Source organism: Schistocerca gregaria, chromosome 8 (assembly GCF_023897955.1).
Source record: "Schistocerca gregaria isolate iqSchGreg1 chromosome 8, iqSchGreg1.2, whole genome shotgun sequence".
NCBI classification, from domain to species: Eukaryota; Metazoa; Arthropoda; class Insecta; order Orthoptera; family Acrididae; genus Schistocerca; species Schistocerca gregaria.
In genome coordinates this window covers 51978816-51996003 of record NC_064927.1, presented here as the reverse complement: position 1 = coordinate 51996003, position 17188 = coordinate 51978816, and the positions used below count along the sequence as shown (strand labels likewise).

The 17188-nt window shown below is 52.8% G+C and overlaps 2 non-coding genes across 2 annotated transcripts; both read right to left on the bottom strand.

Moving 5' to 3' along the window:
* Positions 1–573: 573 nt before the first annotated feature.
* Trnaa-ugc (transfer RNA alanine (anticodon UGC)) lies at positions 574–646 on the bottom strand. The gene has a single exon. It is a non-coding gene; the product is annotated as a tRNA-Ala (tRNA).
* A 3100-nt stretch (positions 647–3746) lies between these two features.
* Trnaa-ugc (transfer RNA alanine (anticodon UGC)) lies at positions 3747–3819 on the bottom strand. The gene has a single exon. It is a non-coding gene; the product is annotated as a tRNA-Ala (tRNA).
* Positions 3820–17188: the final 13369 nt, after the last annotated feature.

Here is a 17188-nt window from a genome sequence, read left to right as displayed (position 1 = left end):
CTGCCTAGACACATCTGCTGGCTGTGAATTATTCGACATGCATGTCGAGGTGCGCACGTAGGTGTGTTAAAATTTCTGGAGGCGCTGGGTATCTATCCCAGTACCTCTTGCATGCTAAGCGAGCTCTCTACCATCTGAGCTACGCTTCCCCCATGACGAATGGTGCTACATACAGCCATATCAACACCACAGCCCCATGCACTCCCATTATTCCGCAGACAAACACTACTCTCTGTGTATCAGTGAGGGTGTCTTCCAGGTTTCGTGCATTTTGTATCGAATCGTAGTTGGCCACAATGAAAGTGGCACGCATAACGACGAAATTAGAGTTCGGACACCGCTCTGAGTAAGACGAACGTGTTGTCCGCTCTCTACACTTCAATGAGGTTAAGCTGTGATACCTAAGACAGATCTGCACTCGATGACACCTCGATAACAGCCGGTAACCACACATACATCTTGCTCTCCTTACGTCAGTATACATCATATCAGTCTGTGACGCTGCCTTTTCAACATATTGCGTGCCTTTAGGTTCGCCGCGACCAACACTTACCATGCACTGACCACAAAACATGGAGGCGCCGGAGCTTGAACCAGGGACCTCTCACATGCAAAGCGAACGCTCTACCAACTGAGCTACGCTCCCATGCACGACTAAGCTGCGCTATTTTCCATTCTTTGCGACTCTGATGTGCACGGACACGATGGTTGGTTGGTTTGTAGCGGTGAAGGGACCAGAGTACAATGGCGCGGACACGTTCATATACACAAGAGTTCCAAGTAGTTCCGATGCTCTGGTATTACGAATGCAAATTCCGTCTGGTTTTACCGTCTTAAATTGAAAGGGCGGTCACAAATTGCTCCGTTTTCACTCCTTGTCGACAATCACACGGCACCTGAGGTAACAAGCACATCTCGAGCCCCATTGTGCACTCCATTGTTCATGCCCACTTAGTGCCTCGCGCTTTACTACTGTGTACCACTCTTGTTGTCCAACTACAAAACACTGGGCCACAACAAGTTTCCGAGTCTCCATTGCACTGCGCACACTACGAAACGCTCCCCAAACTTGGCACTCACCCATGCAGCCGACCTTTCCGACTTAACACGACGCTCACGCAACGCTCACGCTAGTGACAGCCTTATTTATACTTCGACGTCGCGCCAAAGCGAATGAGCACATTTCGCCTACGGCTTAGGCCGCCCACCTAGTGTCGCTGCTCGGTGTCTGCAGGCAGCGAGGGGCTGCAAGCTTCCTGTGTTCGCACCTATGTCACCTGTGCTTGCTTGTCAGAGACAGACTATCGCAAAACATACAACTCACTCCATGAGTTGATTGCTACGGCATCTGTTATCAGCAGTCACAACTAGCAACACCAGTAGCAGCCGACCGCACGCTAAGAATGGGAATGTGCAGTGGGATTTACGTGAACTCGGCGCAAGGCAGGTCTTTCCGACGTAGGCTTGAGAATCGTATGGGAACACCTGTACTGTTTCTACATTAAGTGCAGGAGTGGGAGGAGGGTGCTTCCTGCGCACGAATAACAGCACGCTTGCCAATTGTGGATGATAATCGTTCGCTTGTATCTGCCTAGACACATCTGCTGGCTGTGAATTATTCGACATGCATGCCGAGGTGCGCACGTAGGTGTGTTAAAATTTCTGGAGGCGCTGGGTATCTATCCCAGTACCTCTTGCATGCTAAGCGAGATCTCTACCATATGAGCTACGCTTCCCCCATGACGAATGGTGCTACATACAGCCATATCAACACCACAGCCCCTTTCACTCCCATTATACCGCAGACAAACACTACTCTCTATGTATCAGTGAGGGTGTCTTTCAGGTTTCGTGCATTTTGTATCGAATCGTAGTTGGCCACAATGAAAGTGGCACGCATAACGACGAAATTAGAGTTCGGACACCGCTCTGAGTAAGACGAAAATGTTGTCCGCTCTCTACACTTCATTGAGGTTAAGCCGTGATACCTATGACAGATCTGCACTCGACGACACCTCGATAACAGCCGGCAACCACACATACATCTTGCTCTCCTTACGTCAGTATACATCATATCAGTCTGTGACGCTGCCTTTGCAACATATTGCGTGGCTTTAGGTTCGCCGCGACCAACACTTACCATGCACTGACCACAAAACATGGAGGGGCCGGAGTTTGACAAGGGACCTCTCACATGCAAAGCGAACGCTCTACCAACTGAGCTACGCTCCCATGCAAGACTAAGCTGCGCTATTCTCCATTCTTTGCGACTCTGATATGCGCGGACACGATGGTTGGTTGGTTTGTAGCGGTGAAGGGACCAGAGTACAATGGCGCGGACACGTTCATATACACTAGAGTTCCAAGTACTTCCGATGCTCTGGTATTACAAATGCAAATTCCGTTTGTTTTTACCGTCTTAAATTGAAAGGGCGGTCACAAATTGCTCCGTTTTCACTCCTTGTCGACAATCACACAGCACCTGAGGTAACAAGCACATCTCGAGCCCCATTGTGCACTCCATTGTTCATGCCCACTCAGTGCCTCGCGCTTTACTACTGTGTACCACTCTTGTCGTCCAACTAAAAAACACTGGGCCACAACAAGTTTCCGAGTCTCCATTGCACTGCGCACACTACGAAACGCTCCCCAAACTTGGCACTCACCCATGCAGCCGACTTTTCCGACTTAACACGACGCTCACGCAACGCCCACGCTAGTGACAGCCTTATTTATACTTCGACGTCGCGCCAAAGCGAATGAGCACATTTCGCCTACGGCTTAGGCCGCCCACCTAGTGTCGCTGCTCGGTGTCTGCAGGCAGCGAGGGGCTGCAAGCTTCCTGTGTTCGCACCTATGTCACCAGTGCTTGCTTGTCAGAGACAGACTATCGCAAAACATACAACTCACTCCATGAGTTGATTGCTACGGCATCTGTTATTAGCAGTCACAACTAGCAACACCAGTAGCAGCCGACCGCACGCTAAGAATGGGAATGTGCACTGGGAATTACGTCAACTCGGCGCAAGGCAGGTCTTTCCGACGTAGGCTTGAGAATCGTATGGGAAAACCTGTACTGTTTCTACATTAAGTGCAGGAGTGGGAGGAGGGTGCTTCCTGCGCACGAATAACAGCACGCTTGCCAATTGTGGATGCTAATCGTTCGCTTGTATCTGCCTAGACACATCTGCTGGCTGTGAATTATTCGACATGCATGCCGAGGTGCGCACGTAGGTGTGTTAAAATTTCTGGAGGCGCTGGGTATCTATCCCAGTACCTCTTGCATGCTAAGCGAGCTCTCTACCATCTGAGCTACGCTTCCCCCATGACGAATGGTGCTACATACAGCCATATCAACACCACAGCCCCATGCACTCCCATTATTCCGCAGACAAACACTACTCTCTGTGTATCAGTGAGGGTGTCTTCCAGGTTTCGTGCATTTTGTATCGAATCGTAGTTGGCCACAATGAAAGTGGCACGCATAACGACGAAATTAGAGTTCGGACACCGCTCTGAGTAAGCCGAACGTGTTGTCCGCTCTCTACACTTCAATGAGGTTAAGCTGTGATACCTAAGACAGATCTGCACTCGATGACACCTCGATAACAGCCGGTAACCACACATACATCTTGCTCTCCTTACGTCAGTATACATCATATCAGTCTGTGACGCTGCCTTTTCAACATATTGCGTGCCTTTAGGTTCGCCGCGACCAACACTTACCATGCACTGACCACAAAACATGGAGGCGCCGGAGCTTGAACCAGGGACCTCTCACATGCAAAGCGAACGCTCTACCAACTGAGCTACGCTCCCATGCACGACTAAGCTGCGCTATTTTCCATTCTTTGCGACTCTGATGTGCACGGACACGATGGTTGGTTGGTTTGTAGCGGTGAAGGGACCAGAGTACAATGGCGCGGACACGTTCATATACACAAGAGTTCCAAGTAGTTCCGATGCTCTGGTATTACGAATGCAAATTCCGTCTGGTTTTACCGTCTTAAATTGAAAGGGCGGTCACAAATTGCTCCGTTTTCACTCCTTGTCGACAATCACACGGCACCTGAGGTAACAAGCACATCTCGAGCCCCATTGTGCACTCCATTGTTCATGCCCACTTAGTGCCTCGCGCTTTACTACTGCGTACCACACTTGTTGTCCAACTACAAAACACTGGGCCACAACAAGTTTCCGAGTCTCCATTGCACTGCGCACACTACGAAACGCTCCCCAAACTTGGCACTCACCCATGCAGCCGACCTTTCCGACTTAACACGACGCTCACGCTAGTGACAGCCTTATTTATACTTCGACGTCGCGCCAAAGCGAATGAGCACATTTCGCCTACGGCTTAGGCCGCCCACCTAGTGTCGCTGCTCGGTGTCTGCAGGCAGCGAGGGGCTGCAAGCTTCCTGTGTTCGCACCTATGTCACCTGTGCTTGCTTGTCAGAGACAGACTATCGCAAAACATACAACTCACTCCATGAGTTGATTGCTACGGCATCTGTTATCAGCAGTCACAACTAGCAACACCAGTAGCAGCCGACCGCACGCTAAGAATGGGAATGTGCAGTGGGATTTACGTGAACTCGGCGCAAGGCAGGTCTTTCCGACGTAGGCTTGAGAATCGTATGGGAACACCTGTACTGTTTCTACATTAAGTGCAGGAGTGGGAGGAGGGTGCTTCCTGCGCACGAATAACAGCACGCTTGCCAATTGTGGATGCTAATCGTTCGCTTGTATCTGCCTAGACACATCTGCTGGCTGTGAATTATTCGACATGCATGCCGAGGTGCGCACGTAGGTGTGTTAAAATTTCTGGAGGCGCTGGGTATCTATCCCAGTACCTCTTGCATGCTAAGCGAGATCTCTACCATATGAGCTACGCTTCCCCCATGACGAATGGTGCTACATACAGCCATATCAACACCACAGCCCCTTTCACTCCCATTATTCCGCAGACAAACACTACTCTCTATGTATCAGTGAGGGTGTCTTTCAGGTTTCGTGCATTTTGTATCGAATCGTAGTTGGCCACAATGAAAGTGGCACGCATAACGACGAAAATAGAGTTCGGACACCGCTCTGAGTAAGACGAAAATGTTGTCCGCTCTCTACACTTCATTGAGGTTAAGCCGTGATACCTAAGACAGATCTGCACTCGATGACACCTCGATAACAGCCGGCAACCACACATACATCTTGCTCTCCTTAAGTCAGTATACATCATATCAGTCTGTGACGCTGCCTTTGCAACATATTGCGTGGCTTTAGGTTCGCCGCGACCAACACTTACCATGCACTGACCACAAAACATGGAGGGGCCGGAGTTTGACAAGGGACCTCTCACATGCAAAGCGAACGCTCTACCAACTGAGCTACGCTCCCATGCACGACTAAGCTGCGCTATTTTCCATTCTTTGCGACTCTGATGTGCACGGACACGATGGTTGGTTGGTTTGTAGCGGTGAAGGGACCAGAGTACAATGGCGCGGACACGTTCATATACACAAGAGTTCCAAGTAGTTCCGATGCTCTGGTATTACGAATGCAAATTCCGTCTGGTTTTACCGTCTTAAATTGAAAGGGCGGTCACAAATTGCTCCGTTTTCACTCCTTGTCGACAATCACACGGCACCTGAGGTAACAAGCACATCTCGAGCCCCATTGTGCACTCCATTGTTCATGCCCACTTAGTGCCTCGCGCTTTACTACTGTGTACCACACTTGTTGTCCAACTACAAAACACTGGGCCACAACAAGTTTCCGAGTCTCCATTGCACTGCGCACACTACGAAACGCTCCCCAAACTTGGCACTCACCCATGCAGCCGACCTTTCCGACTTAACACGACGCTCACGCAACGCTCACGCTAGTGACAGCCTTATTTATACTTCGACGTCGCGCCAAAGCGAATGAGCACATTTCGCCTACGGCTTAGGCCTCCCACCTAGTGTCGCTGCTCGGTGTCTGCAGGCAGCGAGGGGCTGCAAGCTTCCTGTGTTCGCACCTATGTCACCTGTGCTTGCTTGTCAGAGACAGACTATCACAAAACATACAACTCACTCCATGAGTTGATTGCTACGGCATCTGTTATCAGCAGTCACAACTAGCAACACCAGTAGCAGCCGACCGCACGCTAAAATGGGAATGTGCAGTGGGATTTACGTGAACTCGGCGCAAGGCAGGTCTTTCCTACGTAGGCTTGAGAATCGTATGGGAACACCTGTACTGTTTCTACATTAAGTGCAGGAGTGGGAGGAGGGTGCTTCCTGCGCACGAATAACAGCACGCTTGCCAATTGTGGATGCTAATCGTTCGCTTGTATCTGCCTAGACACATCTGCTGGATGTGAATTATTCGACATGCATGCCGAGGTGCGCACGTAGGTGTGTTAAAATTTCTGGAGGCGCTGGGTATCTATCCCAGTACCTCTTGCATGCTAAGCGAGATCTCTACCATATGAGCTACGCTTCCCCCATGACGAATGGTGCTACATACAGCCATATCAACACCACAGCCCCTTTCACTCCCATTATTCCGCAGACAAACACTACTCTCTATGTATCAGTGAGGGTGTCTTTCAGGTTTCGTGCATTTTGTATCGAATCGTAGTTGGCCACAATGAAAGTGCACGCATAACGACGAAATTAGAGTTCGGACACCGCTCTGAGTAAGACGAACGTGTTGTCCGCTATCTACACTTCACTGAGGTTAAGCCGTGATACCTAAGACAGATCTGCACTCGATGACACCTCGATAACAGCCGGCAACCACACATACATCTTGCTCTCCTTAAGTCAGTATACATCATATCAGTCTGTGACGCTGCCTTTGCAACATATTGCGTGCCTTTAGGTTCGCCGTGACCAACACTTACCATGCACTGACCACAAAACATGGACGGGCCGGAGTTTGACCAGGGACCTCTCACATGCAAAGCGAACGCTCTACCAACTGAGCTACGCTCCCATGCACGACTAAGCTGCGCTATTTTCCATTCTTTGCGACTCTGATGTGCACGGACACGATGGTTGGTTGGTTTGTAGCGGTTAAGGGACCGGAGTACAATGGCGCGGACACGTTCATATACACAAGAGTTCCAAGTAGTTCCGATGCTCTGGTATTACGAATGCAAATTCCGTCTGGTTTTACCGTCTTAAATTGAAAGGGCGGTCACAAATTGCTCCGTTTTCACTCCTTGTCGACAATCACACGGCACCTGAGGTAACAAGCACATCTCGAGCCCCATTGTGCACTCCATTGTTCATGCCCACTTAGTGCCTCGCGCTTTACTACTGTGTACCACACTTGTTGTCCAACTACAAAACACTGGGCCACAACAAGTTTCCGAGTCTCCATTGCACTGCGCACACTACGAAACGCTCCCCAAACTTAGCACTCACCCACGCAGCCGACCTTTCCGACGTAACACGACGCTCACGCAACGCTCACGCTAGTGACAGCCTTATTTATACTTCGACGTCGCGCCAAAGCGAATGAGCACATTTCGCCTACGGCTTAGGCCGCCCACCTAGTGTCGCTGCTCGGTGTCTGCAGGCAGCGAGGGGCTGCAAGCTTCCTGTGTTCGCACCTATGTCACCTGTGCTTGCTTGTCAGAGACAGACTATCGCAAAACATACAACTCACTCCATGAGTTGATTGCTACGGCATCTGTTATCAGCAGTCACAACTAGCAACACCAGTAGCAGCCGACCGCACGCTAAGAATGGGAATGTGCAGTGGGATTTACGTGAACTCGGCGCAAGGCAGGTCTTTCCGACGTAAGCTTGAGAATCGTATGGGAACACCTGTACGGTTTCTACATTAAGTGCAGGAGTGGGAGGAGGGTGCTTCCTGCGCACGAATAACAGCACGCTTGCCAATTGTGGATGCTAATCGTTCGCTTGTATCTGCCTAGACACATCTGCTGGCTGTGAATTATTCGACATGCATGCCGAGGTGCGCACGTAGGTGTGTTAAAATTTCTGGAGGCGCTGGGTATCTATCCCAGTACCTCTTGCATGCTAAGCGAGATCTCTACCATATGAGCTACGCTTCCCCCATGACGAATGGTGCTACATACAGCCATATCAACACCACAGCCCCTTTCACTCCCATTATTCCGCAGACAAACACTACTCTCTATGTATCAGTGAGGGTGTCTTTCAGGTTTCGTGCATTTTGTATCGAATCGTAGTTGGCCACAATGAAAGTGGCACGCATAACGACGAAATTAGAGTTCGGATACCGCTCTGAGTAAGACGAACGTGTTGTCCGCTATTTACACTTCAATGAGGTTAAGCCGTGATACCTAAGACAGATCTGCACTCGATGACACCTCGATAACAGCCGGCAACCACACATACATCTTGCTCTCCTTACGTCAGTATACATCATATCAGTCTGTGACGCTGTCTTTGCAACATATTGCGTGCCTTTAGGCTCGCCGCGACCAACACTTACCATGCACTGACCACAAAACATGGAGGGGCCGGAGTTTGACCAGGGACCTCTCACATGCAAAGCGAACGCTCTACCAACTAAGCTACGCTCCCATGCACGACTAAGCTGCGCTATTTTCCATTCTTTGCGACTCTGATGTGCACGGACACGATGGTTGGTTGGTTTGTAGCGGTGAAGGGACCAGAGTACAATGGCGCGGACACGTTCATATACACAAGAGTTCCAAGTAGTTCCGATGCTCTGGTATTACGAATGCAAATTCCGTCTGGTTTTACCGTCTTAAATTGAAAGGGCGGTCACAATTTGCTCCGTTTTCACTCCTTGTCGACAATCACACGGCACCTGAGGTAACAAGCACATCTCGAGCACCATTGTGCACTCCATTGTTCATGCCCACTTAGTGCCTCGCGCTTTACTACTGTGTACCACTCTTGTTGTCCAACTACAAAACACTGGGCCACAACAAGTTTCCGAGTCTCCATTGCACTGCGCACACTACGAAACGCTCCCCAAACTTGGCACTCACCCATGCAGCCGACCTTTCCGACTTAACACGACGCTCACCCAACGCTCACGCTTTTTTTTTTTTTTTTTTTTTTTTCCTTTATTGTGATTTTAATACCTGTGACAAACAGGTAGGCCGGCAGCGGACCAAGTATGCCGCTCTTCGGCCTCAGAGTATACACAGAACAGAGATGAGTGAGATATAAAAGCAATCAAGACGGCGGGGTACAAACAGTAGACAAAACAGAGTTAAAACGGAGTCGGTCACGTGCGTAGCACAATGGATAAAAGCGGAGAAACACGGTGCACAAACGCAGATGGCAGATGGCCACACGTGAACCAGCGGAGCACAAACGACGAAACACAAACACACTGCAGGAGAGTCGAGGCACAAACACATGCGATGGTCTTCGGCGTAGGACGATGAAAGTAACTGATGGAAGACAGCAGAGTCGTGGCCTGCCAAGGGGAAAAGGTGTGGGGAAGAGGAGAGAGAGGGGGAGGGGAAGATGCCAGTGGAGGAGAGGGATGGAGGAGAAGGGGGAGGGTAGGGGGAGTGGAAGCCCAAGGAGAAAGGGGAGGGGAGGGAGGGAGAGAAGGGAGAGAGGGTGCCCACAGGAAAAGGAGAGGAGAGGGAAGGTAAGGCTCAAATTTGGTAGGAGGGGTAGATGGAGGGGAGGAGGGCATCATCAGGGAGGGGGAGTTGACGGAAGCCACCGAGGGAGAGGGTGTGGAGGGTGTAAAGATGGAGAGCAGGTGGGATATAGGAATGCAGGCGCGGCAGCGGGTTGGGGTGGGAGAGGATGGGAGAGACAAGAGGGTGTGGAGGATCAAGCTTGCGGGAGGTGTAGAGGATCCGTAACCGTTCGAGGAAAAGGAGGAGGTGCGGGAAGGGAATCAGGTCATAGAGGATCCGCGTGGGGGAAGGGAGACGGATGCGATAGGCGAGGCGGAGCGCATGGCGTTCTAGGATCTGAATGGACTTGTAGAAGGTAGGAGGGGCAGAGATCCAGGCGGGATGAGCATAGCAAAGGATAGGACGGATGAGGGACTTGTAGGTGTAGAGGATGGTGGAAGGGTCCAGACCCCATGTACGGCCAGAAAGGAGCTTAAGGAGGCGGAGGCGGGAGCGTGCCTTGGCTTGGATCGTCCGGAGATGTGGGTTCCAGGAGAGGCGACGGTCGAGGGTGACACCAAGGTACTTGAGAGTAGGTGTGAGGGTGATGGGACGGCCATAAATAGTAAGATAGAAATCAAGGAGACGGAAGGAACGAGTGGTTTTGCCTACAATGATCGCCTGGGTCTTGGAAGGATTGACCTTGAGCAACCACTGGTTACACCAAGTGGTGAACCGGTCAAGATAGGATTGGAGAAGGTGCTGGGAGCGTTGCAGGGTGGGAGCGAGGGCAAGGAAGGCAGTGTCATCGGCGTACTGGAGAAGGTGTAGGGGAGGTGCAGGTGGAGGCATGTCTGCCGTGTAAAGGAGGTAGAGAAGAGGGGAAAGGACGGAACCTTGGGGCACACCGGCGGAGGGGTAGAAGGTGTAGGAATCAGTGTTGTGGATGGTGACATAGGAAGGACGGTGGGAAAGGAAGGAAGCGACCAGACGGACATAGTTGAGAGGAAGAGCAAAGGTTTGGAGCTTGAAAAGGAGACCGGAATGCCACACACGGTCATATGCGCGTTCGAGGTCGAGGGAAAGGAAGATGGCGGAACGACGGGAATTGAGTTGTTCGGAGAGGAGGTGAGTGAGGTGAAGGAGGAGGTCATCGGCTGAGAAGGACGGCCGAAAGCCACATTGGGTAGGGGGGAGGAGGCGGTGTTGGTGAAGGTGCTTGTGTAGGCGGCGGGTAAGAATGGATTCCAGGACCTTGCTGAAGACCGAGGTAAGGCTGATGGGACGGTAGGAGGAGACAGCGGAAGGCGGTTTGTCGGGCTTGAGGAACATCAGGATCCGGGAGGTTTTCCACAGGTCGGGGTAGTAGCCGGTGGACAGGACCACATTGTAGAGCCTGGCCAATGTGGAGAGGAAGGAGGCAGGAGCTTCACGGAGGTGACGGTAAGTAACACGATCGTGACCGGGAGCAGTGTTGCGTTTAGGGCGAAGTGTAGCAATGATATCTTGAGTGGTGATTGGGGTATTTAGTTCTGTGTGTGTGATGTTGTCCAAGTACTGGAAGCCAGGAGCAAGCGGGGGGACAGAGGTATCAGTTCGATCACGGACATCAGGAAAGAGGGAATAATCGAACTGGGGATCGTCAGGGATGGTAAGGATATCGGAGAGGTAGGAGGCGAAATGGTTGGCCTTACTAAGGGCATCAGGGAAGGGGTGGTCATCATGAAGGAGAGGGTAGTAGGGAGAGGGTTTAGATCCGGTAAGGCGGCGGAAGGCTGACCAGTACTTGGACGAGTTGATAGGTAAGGTGGCATTAAGACGGGTGCATGTCTGTCGCCAGTCCCGGCGTTTCTTTGCCGTGAGTAAGTTCCTGATGTGTCGCTGTAGTTGCCGGTGGCGTCGTAGTGTGTCCTGGTCACGTGTGTGAAGGAAGGCACGGTAGAGCCGGCGGGATTCACGCAGGAGAAGGACGGCCTGTGGGGGTAAGGTGGGGCGGTGCGGATGGATGGCAATGGTAGGGACGTGGGCCTCCACGGCCTCAGACAAGGTCTGCTGGAGAAAGGAGGCAGCACGGGTAACGTCATCAGGTTGGTGGTAGGTGAGGGGGTGGCTATCGACCTGGAGAGCAAGGGAGTCTCGGTAGGCATTCCAGTTGGCACGGGAGTAGTCATGGACATATTTCGGGGGAGGGTCATGGCGCGGGTCGGGACGGGGGCGACGACCGTCTGATACAGTGAGGAGGACAGGGAGATGGTCACTGCCAATGGGATCAAGGACGTCCACCGCTATGCGGCCAAGCAGGGTGGGGGAGGCTAGGACGACATCGGGAGTGGTATTGGATTCAGGGCGGGTGTGTTGGGGAATTGGAAGGACGTCGCCTTGGAGGGTGGCAAGGAACCGATGCCACCGCCGTAACTGGGCGGCAGAACGACTATGGATGTTAAGGTCGGCGGCGATCACGTAGGAGGAGAAGGTACGGTCGATGTGGGAAAGGAAGTCGAAAGGAATAGGTGCAGCGGGGCGGACATAGATGGTGGCACAGGTAAGGGTAAGGCCGGGGAAGAAGAGACTAAGGATCAAGTGTTCTGTGGGGTCAGGAAGGAGGGGTTGGAGCCGGACAGGGATCTGGCGGTGGTGGCCAATGGCAACTCCGCCACGCGCTATCTGGAGTGGATTGTCAGACCGGTGAAGGAGGTAGGGCGAGGTGTGGACGGTGTGGTGGGGCTGAAGAAAGGTTTCGTTCAGAAGGAAGGTATCCACACGGTGGGTCGTAAGGGTATGCATAAGGAGGTGCTTGTTGGTGGGAAGGGAGCGGATGTTATTGAACAGGATACGGTGCTGTCGTGCCATAATGGGAATTTAAACGAGGGTGTCGAGACGGGAGAAGGTGAAATGGGCCTGGTTGTGGGAATAGGTGGCGTAGGTGTTGAGGTGGAACACGGAACGGGCAGCGAGGGAAATCTGGTGGAGGGTGTGGGGACGCTGAAAGGGATGGACGTTCTGGAGCACTATTGTGACGAACCTGATGATGTCCTCTGCGGTGGGGGGAGGACGGAGGGAATTGCCAGGAGGGGTGGGGTCATCCAAAGGGCGGAGAGGAACAGTGAGTTCAGGAGCGGATGGAGGAGGTCGAGCCTTGCATTTCTGGGAGTAGGTAGGGTGTTGGAGGTTGCAGGTATTGCAGGAGGGAGGAGACTGAAGGTTGGGGCACTGCCGGAGGAAGTGCGCTTGCTTACAATGCGGGCAGACTGGGGCCTCGCGGCACTCTGATGTTGGGTGTGCGTTATAACGCAGACACCTCTGGCAGCGAATGGATTGTGGTGGGGAGCGGGAGGGGTCAACCTTATACCGGCGGTGGAAGAGGAGGGCACCCTCCTTAAGGAGATGGTCGATGGAGGGAGCGTGTTCGGAGAAAACTCGCATAAGGCGAGTGGGGCCCGCAGAGTTGAAAATGCGGCGAACAGCTCGCACCTCCAGGTACGGGTGGGCCTTCAACTCCGCCAGCACCTCTTCCTCCGTGATCGTCGGGCTAAGCCGAGTGATCACGGCGGTGAGGGTCGGCGGGCGACGTGGGGGTTGGGGTTGACGGGGGGAGGAAGGGGAAGGAGCAGGGGCAAGGGAGGCATTAGGTCCAAATCGGGTGAGAGGAATTCGGGAGAGGATGTCGGAGTGTAGGGTAGGGCTTGGGGAGGTGATCAAGACAGAGTCCCTACGGGGGGTAAGAAGGGAGATGGGGGCTGCAGGGAAGTATTGGCGGAGGAGCAAGGTCAGGTTGCGGGCCTCCAGGAGAGAGGGATCAGGACGGGAGAGGAGATACTTGTAGGAGGGGGAGTTAGAAGAGGAAGTAGAGGGGGCTGGAGGGGAGACATCCATGGCATCTAGGGGTGGGGGAGGGGGAAGATGCTGGGACTTCTTGGGTGCAGAGGAGGCGGGGGTGCCACTGGGACGCTTAACAGCGGGGACAGGATGGGAGGAGGCGTGGGGCACTGGAGTGACGGGGAGATGACGGGAAGCGGCAGGTCCCGGTGTCGGTGCTGGTGCTGGTGCTGCTGTTGGTGCTGCTGTTGGTGCTGCTGCTGGTTGTGGCGCTGCTGCAGGTGGTGGTGCTGGCGCCGGCGATGGTGCGGCATGGGTCGTAGCCCGACGAGACACAACCCTGGCAGGGGCCGCATGAGTGGTGTGGGGGAGTGGGGGAAAGGGGTCGTGTGTGGAGGCTTGGGGAGAAGGAGCAGGGGATGGGGCGACAAAGGGAGCTGGGGTGGGAAGGGTGAGGAGGGGCGGGATATAGTAGGACGGGGGCGACTGAGCACACCAAGTAAGAGTAGTGGCAGCGAGGGAGGGCGTCGTATAGACGATGGCGGTGGTAGTGGCGGTGGTGGTGGGGGTGGTCATGATGGCAGTAAGGAAAACTGGAAAAAAAGAAGAATGGGGACAGACAAGGGACAAAGTCAGGAACAGATTACAGATGACAGATGAGAGACGTCGAAGAGCGAAAGGATGAAGGCAAAGACGAAGACGAGAATAGCGACGACAACGAAAGCAGGAGAGGAAGACGAAGCACTGGGTCCTGGCGGCGGCGGCGGCGGCGGCGGCGGCGGGGGCCGGAAGCTGCGGCGGCGGCGGCGGCGGCGGCGGCGGCGGCGGGGGCCGGAAGCTGCGGCGGCGGCGGCGGCGGCGGCGGCGGCTGGGTCCGGAAGCTGCGGCTGGGTCCGGCGACGACTGCTACTGCAAAACTGGCGGCACTGGAAACTGCTGCTGCTGCTGCTGCTGCTGCTGCTGGCGGTTCCGGAACTGCGACTGCGACTGCGACTGCGACTGCGACTTCTGCGAAGCCCTAGCACTTCGATACGTAGCAGTACTCTGCAAGGTATCGAAGGGCGGAACTCTTCCGAGGTCCGCCGAAGAATCGCTCACGCTAGTGACAGCCTTATTTATACTTCGACGTCGCGCCAAAGCGAATGAGCACATTTCGCCTACGGCTTAGGCCGCCCACCTAGTGTCGATGCTCGGTGTCTGCAGGCAGCGAGATGCTGCAAGCTTCCTGTGTTCGCACCTATGTCACCTGTGCTTGCTTGTCAGAGACAGACTATCGCAAAACATACAACTCACTCCATGAGTTGATTGCTACGGCATCTGTTATCAGCAGTCACAACTAGCAACACCAGTAGCAGCCGACCGCACGCTAAGAATGGGAATGTGCAGTGGGATTTACGTGAACTCGGCGCAAGGCAGGTCTTTCCGACGTAGGCTTGAGAATCGTATGGGAACACCTGTACTGTTTCTACATTAAGTGCAGGAGTGGGAGGAGGGTGCTTCCTGCGCACGAATAACAGCACGCTTGCCAATTGTGGATGCTAATCGTTCGCTTGTATCTGCCTAGACACATCTGCTGGCTGTGAATTATTCGACATGCATGCCGAGGTGCGCACGTAGGTGTGTTAAAATTTCTGGAGGCGCTGGGTATCTATCCCAGTACCTCTTGCATGCTAAGCGAGATCTCTACCATATGAGCTACGCTTCCCCCATGACGAATGGTGCTACATACAGCCATATCAACACCACAGCCCCTTTCACTCCCATTATTCCGCAGACAAACACTACTCTCTATGTATCAGTGAGGGTGTCTTTCAGGTTTCGTGCATTTTGTATCGAATCGTAGTTGGCCACAATATAATTGGCACGCATAACGACGAAATTAGAGTTCGGACACCGCTCTGAGTAAGCCGAACGTGTTGTCCGCTCTCTACACTTCAATGAGGTTAAGCCGTAATACCTAAGACAGATCTGCACTCGATGACACCTCGATAACAGCCGGCAACCACACATACATCTTGCTCTCCTTACGTCAGTATACATCATATCAGTCTGTGACGATGCCTTTGCAACATATTGCGTGCCTTTAGGTTCGCCGCGACCAACACTTACCATGCACTGACCACAAAACATGGAGGGGCCGGAGTTTGACCAGGGACCTCTCACATGCAAAGCGAACGCTCTACCAACTGAGCTACGCTCCCATGCACGACTAAGCTGCGCTATTTTCCATTCTTTGCGACTCTGATGTGCACGGACACTATGGTTGGTTGGTTTGTAGCGGTGAAGGGACCAGAGTACAATGGCGCGGACACGTTCATATACACAAGAGTTCCAAGTAGTTCCGATGCTCTGGTATTACGAATGCAAATTCCGTCTGGTTTTACCGTATTAAATTGAAAGGGCGGTCACAAATTGCACCGTTTACACTCCTTGTCGACAATCACACGGCACCTGAGGTAACAAGCACATCTCGAGCCCCATTGTGCACTCCATTGTTCATGCCCACTCAGTGCCTCGCGCTTTACTACTGTGTACCACTCTTGTCGTCCAACTACAAAACACTGGGCCACAAGAAGTTTCCGAGTCTCCATTGCACTGCGCACACTACGAAACGCTCCCCAAACTTGGCACTCACCCATGCAGCCGACCTTTCCGTCTTAACACGACGCTCACGCAACGCTCACGCTAGTGACAGCCTTATTTATACTTCGACGTCGCGCCAAAGCGAATGAGCACATTTCGCCTACGGCTTAGGCCGCCCACCTAGTGTCGCTGCTCGGTGTCTGCAGGCAGCGAGGGGCTGCAAGCTTCCTGTGTTCGCACCTATGTCACCTGTGCTTGCTTGTCAGAGACAGACTATCGCAAAACATACAACTCACTCCATGAGTTGATTGCTACGGCATCTGTTATCAGCAGTCACAACTAGCAACACCAGTAGCAGCCGACCGCACGCTAAGAATGGGAATGTGCAGTGGGATTTACGTGAACTCGGCGCAAGGCAGGTCTTTCCGACGTAGGCTTGAGAATCGTATGGGAACACCTGTACTGTTTCTACATTAAGTGCAGGAGTGGGAGGAGGGTGCTTCCTGCGCACGAATAACAGCACGCTTTCGAATTGTGGATGCTAATCGTTCGCTTGTATCTGCCTAGACACATCTGCTGGCTGTGAATTATTCGACATGCATGCCGAGGTGCGCACGTAGGTGTGTTAAAATTTCTGGAGGCGCTGGGTATCTATCCCAGTACCTCTTGCATGCTAAGCGAGATCTCTACCATATGAGCTACGCTTCCCCCATGACGAATGGTGCTACATACAGCCATATCAACACCACAGCCCCTTTCACTCCCATTATTCCGCAGACAAACACTACTCTCTATGTACCAGTGAGGGTGTCTTTCAGGTTTCGTGCATTTTGTATCGAATCGTAGTTGGCCACAATGAAAGTGGCACGCATAACGACGAAATTAGAGTTCGGACACCGCTCTGAGTAAGGAGAACGTGTTGTCTGCTCTCTACACTTCATTGAGGTTAAGCCGTAATACCTAAGACAGATCTGCACTCGATGACACCTCGATAACAGCCGGCAACCACACATACATCTTGCTCTCCTTACGTCAGTATACATCATATCAGTCTGTGACGATGCCTTTGCAACATATTGCGTGCCTTTAGGTTCGCCGCGACCAACACTTACCATGCACTGACCACAAAACATGGAGGGGCCGGAGTTTTACCAGGGACCTCTCACATGCAAAGCGAACGCTCTACCAACTGAGCTA